The sequence below is a fragment of the Zingiber officinale genome, chromosome 1A, assembly GCF_018446385.1.
Source record: "Zingiber officinale cultivar Zhangliang chromosome 1A, Zo_v1.1, whole genome shotgun sequence".
NCBI classification, from domain to species: Eukaryota; Viridiplantae; Streptophyta; class Magnoliopsida; order Zingiberales; family Zingiberaceae; genus Zingiber; species Zingiber officinale.
Window position 1 is genome coordinate 34802256 of NC_055987.1, and position 6000 is coordinate 34808255.

Below are 6000 nucleotides of genomic sequence, written 5' to 3' on the forward strand. Positions count from 1 at the left end.
TCACCAATCTACAAATAAGGAAAGAGATCTAATCTCTTTCTTTAATCTTTTGTAGATCTTTTACAAGAGAGATATTTTAATTTTAATTCTCTTTAATAAATTATATCTCCCACATAATAAAAATTAAAATTAAAATCTCTTTTTAAATTAATTTGGCCGGCCCCCACTAGCTTGGGTTCATGCTAGGGCCGACCACCTAATTTTATACCTAGGCCGGCCCTAGCTTGGTTCCCAAGCTAGCTTGGCCGGCCCCCTATTGGTGGGTATAGAAGGTGGGTATAGGTGGGTATAGTACTCTGTAAATAAGAGGCTACGATAGGGACCGAGAGGAGGAATTGGTTTTGGTCTCCCGATAAAATTAAGCATCCCGTGTTCGCCCCGAACATACAACTTAATTTTATCAATAATAATTCATTCCACTAGAGAACTATTATTGAACTACCGCACCAATCCCAAATTACATTTTTGGGCTCCTTCTTATTATGAGTGTGTTAGTCTCCCTGTGTTTAAGATATCGAATGTCCACTAATTAAGTGAGTTACTGACAACGCATTTAATTAATATCTTAGTCCAAGAGTAGTACCACTCAACCTTATCGTCATGTCGGACTAAGTCCACCTGCAGGATTTAACATGACAATCCTTATGAGTTCCTCTTGAGGACATTATCAACCTAGTATATCTAGGACACAGTTTCCTTCTATAATCAACAACACACACTATAAGTGATACCATTTCCCAACTTATCAGGCTTATTGATTCATCGAACTAAATCTCACCCATTGATAAATTAAAGAAATAAATATCAAATATATGTGCTTGTTATTATATTAGGATTAAGAGCACACACTTCCATAATAACCGAGGTCTTTATTTCTTTATAAAGTCAGTATAAAAGAAACAACCTCAAATGGTCCTACTCAATACACTCTGAGTGTACTAGTGTAATTATACAGTCAAGATAAACTGATACCTAATTACACTACGACCTTCTAATGGTTTGTTCCTTTCCATTTTGATCGTGAGCTACTGTTTATAATTTATAAGGTACTGATAACATTATCTTCTGCATGTGACACCACATACTATGTTATCTACAATATAAATTAATTGAACAACTACAACTAAATATAGTTAATTTAACCAAATGTGATTCTTTATTCATAATGAATGTTTACAAAGCTTAGGCTTTCAGTATACACTACAACAATCTCCCACTTATACTAATGACTAAGCTGTCATATCTTCTACCATACATCTGATTCTCATTCCCTCCACATGCCGATCAAAAGCTTTCGCCGGAAGGGCCTTAGTGAAAGGATCTGCCAGGTTATCTGCTGATGCAATCTTGGCGATGACAACTTCTCCTCGCTTCACGATATCTCGTATCAGGTGGTACTTGCGCTCTATATGTTTACTTGCCTTATGAGCTCGTGGTTCCTTCGAGTTTGCAACTGCACCGCTATTATCACAATAAATTGTGATAATTTTGGGCAAACCAGGAATCACATCTAAGTCCATTAGAAAGTTCCTGAGCCATACTGCTTCTTTAGCTGCCTCAGAGGATGCTACATACTCAGCTTCCATGGTTGAGTCCGATATGCATTTCTGCTTAACACTCCTCCATGAAATGGCTCCACCTCCTAAAGTAAACACATAGCCTGATGTAGACTTACTATTGTCCCTATCTGATTGGAAATCTGAATCCGTGTAACCCACAGGGAGCAAATCGTCTGCTTGGTAAATTAGCATATAATCTCTAGTCCTTCTCAGGTACTTTAATATATGCTTTACCGCAGTCCAATGTCCTTGTCCAGGGTTACTCTGATATCTGCTGACCATGCCCACGGCAAAACAAATATCAGGTCTCGTACATAGCATTGCATACATAAGGCTTCCTACAGCCGAGGCATAAGGAACTGCTTTCATGTCTTCTATCTCCTTTGATGTCTTAGGAGACATCTCTTTAGATAGAGCTATTCCATGCCTAAAAGGTAAGAAACCTTTCTTGGAATCCTGCATACTAAAATGAGCAAGGATTGTATCTATATATGAAGCTTGGGACAGACACAACATTCTTTTCTTGCGATCCCTTATCACTTTGATCCCAAGAATGTGTGCACACTCTCCTAAGTCCTTCATATCAAATTGTTTGGACAACCATACCCTTACGTCTGATAATACCTTGACATTGTTGCCAATTAACAAAATATCATCTACATATAGTACAAGAAATACCACCACGTTTCCGTTACACTTCTTGTATACACAAGACTCATCCGGACACTGAATAAATCCATACGACTGGATTACTTCATTAAATCGGATGTTCCAAGACCTTGAAGCTTGCTTCAGTACATAAATGGACCGATTGAGCTTGCACACTAGATGCTCTTTGCTTTTTTCAATGAACCCTTCTGGTTGCTTCATATGGATGTTCTCTTCAAGACTTCCATTAAGGAAAGCTGTCTTGACATCCATTTGCCAAATCTCATAATCCATATGAGCAGCAATGGATAAGAGTATCCGGATAGACTTAAGCATGACTACAAGTGAAAAGGTTTCCTCATAATCGATTCCCTCTTTCTGAGTGTACCCTTTCGCAACAAGCCTAGCTTTGAAGGTTTCTACCTTCCCGTCTGTCCCTCTTTTACTTTTGTAGATCCACTTGCATCCAACGGCTTTTACACCATCAGGTGGTTCTACAAGCTCCCAGACCTTATTAGAGTACATAGACTCTATTTCAGAATTCATCGCCTTTTGCCAAGATGCTGCATCTATATCTTGGAGTGCTTCGTCATATGTCCGGGGATCAGGTTCATGTTTACCCGGGATCAAATCCTAAGACTCTCCCAAAAACATGAATCTTTCAGGTTGCCTTACAACCCTCCCACTACGACGAGGCACTGTCTGTGGTTGTGTATCATGTGTGACACGTGTTGCAGTCTCTTGTGGTACTTCATCTTGTACTGTTGGTACTGAAGTAGACGTGTCCTCTCTAAGTTCTTCTAAAACAACTTTGCTACTGGGCTTGTGATCCATTATATAGTCTTCTTCTAAAAACTGGGCATTGGTGCTAACAATGACCTTCTGGTCTTTAGGACTATAAAATAAACCACCTTTCGTTCCTTTGGGATATCCTACAAACACGTGAACTTCTGTACGGGATTCTAACTTATCAGCATCTGGTTTCAGCACATGTGCTGGACTACCCCAAATCCGAATATGTCTTAGACTGGGTTTTCGCCCATTCCACAATTCTATGGGAGTAGAAGAAACTGATTTAGAAGGTACTAAGTTCAAAACATACACTACTGTTTCCAGAGCATATCCCCAAAACAAATTTGGTAATTCTGAATAACTCATCATCGATCTAACCATCTCCATAAGAGTCCTATTCCTTCGTTCTGCCACACCATTCTGTTGGGGTGTACCAGGTGCGGACAGTTGAGATTGAATCCCAGCCTCTGATAAGTAATTCCTAAACTCTCCTAAGAGGTATTCGTCACCACGATCTGACCGTAGTGTCTTGATACTTTTACCTAGTCGTTTCTCCACATCAGCCTTGTATTCTTTGAACTTATCAAAGCACTCGGACTTGCGGCGCATTAGGTAAATGTATCCATATCTTGAATAATCGTCTATGAAAGAGACAAAATATTCAAAACCTCCTCTTACCTGGACAGACATAGGACCACACAAATCAGAGTGAACCAACTCTAACACTTCTTTGGCTCTATACCCCTTGGCCTTGAATGGTCTATTGGTCATTTTTCCTTCTAAGCAAGATTCACAAGTTGGAAAATTTTCCAACTCTAATGAACTCAAAAGTCCATCAGCTATAAGCCTCTGAATCCTACTTAAGTTAATATGACCAAGCCTTAGATGCCAAAGATATGCTTGGTTTATTTCCGAAGGTTCTTTTCTCTTATTAGAGTTAGAAGATGAGTTATAAATTTCCATGTTTTGCTTTGTGGAAGAAATTGGATTTAAAGTATACAAATTGCCAACTAATGCACCAGAACAGATAATCACTTTATTTCTTTTAATAACTACATCGTTATTGAAAGAAACTGAATATCCATCTAAAAACAGTTTAGAAACTAAAATTAAATTCTTTCTAAAACTGGGTACATAAAGACAATTTCTTAAAACCAAATTCCTATTTCTACTAAAAGATAAGTAGACGTCTCCCACTGCAACAGCTGCCACCTTAGTAGCATTGCCCATGTAGACGGTAATTTCTCCTTCAGATAGTCGTCGGGTTTCCTGGAACCCCTGCAAGGAATTGCAGACATGATCAGTGGCTCCCGTATCTACACACCAGGTGCTGGTAGATAACACCGCTAAACATGTTTCAACAACTAGAGCATGAGATATACCTTTGTTTTGGTTCCTACGAGGACAGTCCGCCTTCCAATGTCCTGCCTGCTTGCAGATTCGGCTTCTTCACTCCAGCTTTAAATCCTGTACTCTGAGACTTATTCACTTTCTTTGCTGAACTAGCTTGTTTCTTCTTCTTCTTTCCTCTCGGTTTAGAAGTAGAACCATTTTCAGCATAGTGAATTTGAGCATTGTGACGAAATAATCCTTCTGCTGCCTGAAGTTCTGTCAGTAGTTCCGCCAATGAATATACCCTTTTGTTCATATTGTAATTCAGGCGGAATTGCTCAAAACTTCTAGGTAGTGTTTGGAGGATCATATCGATCTGGGTTTCCCCATCAATTTCTCCTCCAAGGATCTGTATCTCGTTCAGATAAGCCATCATCTTTAGGATATGATCCCTCACAGGAGTACCCTCTTGCATGGTGGCTGTCATTATCTTTCTCATGGCTTCTTGCCTAGAAGCCCTATCCTGATGACCAAAGAGTTCCTTGAGATTGTTCATAATATCATAGGCTGTTGGTAAATCTTGATGCTGATGTTGCAATACATTTGACATTGAAGCCAAAATGTAACACCGCGCCATCTCATCTGCTTTTACCCATTTCCTATGATATTCAATCTCCTCACCAGTAGGTGCTTCAGGGCACTGCTCAGTCAGTACAAATTTATAACTTTCAGCAGTAAGAACAATGTCTTGGTTTCTTTTCCAATCTATGTAATTAGGTCCAGTAAGTCTATTTTGTTGTAGTATGATGGACAGTGGGTTGAAAGTCATCCTAAGAATCACAAATAACTTTTGGTCAGAACTCTAAATTTAGAATAATATTGATTCCTCAAACAATACTATTTTAAATTAACCAACACCTCAAAACACCGTGAATTTTGTATGCCACGTTAGTGTGGACGTATACAAATTCAACATTTGTAAAAGGAGGGTTTTATCCCATTAATTTTATTATCTTGTCAACCTAACTTTTTGACAAATAAAATTAATAGTTGGTGTCTTTTGGTCACACAAATAATAGCAGTGACTCCGATGGGGAGGACACTATTAGATGTGTCTAAGTGTATACCATTACTTGACACTAAGTCCATTAATAAGATTATGCCCCTTCCGTTGGGGAAGATCACACGCTCTTAATTAACTTCCTATAGTCATCCAAAAATGGAAGTCTGTTCTAGTGATCCACAAACAAGCTCATCCGTTATGGAGGAAGGCACTTAGAGCCAACGCGCAAGCTTGTTTACATCACTTACAAACCAGTAATGGAGACCATGGGATTTATTTAAAAATCCCTCTCCCACTTAGTTATTTATAAATGAGGAATTTTAACTATGCTAGCCTACTAAACATGTAAACTAACATATACACACAGCACAATATAAAAGCAATAAATAGAAAATCTAATTTTCAACTGTTACGACCAAAAGTAGCTAGAGGGGGGGGGGGGTGAATAGCTCGTCACGTTCGCTCGTTGCTCGGCGTTGCTTGTTCCTTCAAAGATGTGCAGCGGAAAATACAGAAACAAACACACAACGCTAACACGGTTGGTTTTACTTGGTATCCACCTCACAAGAGGTGACTAATCCAAGGATTCACACCAACACACACACC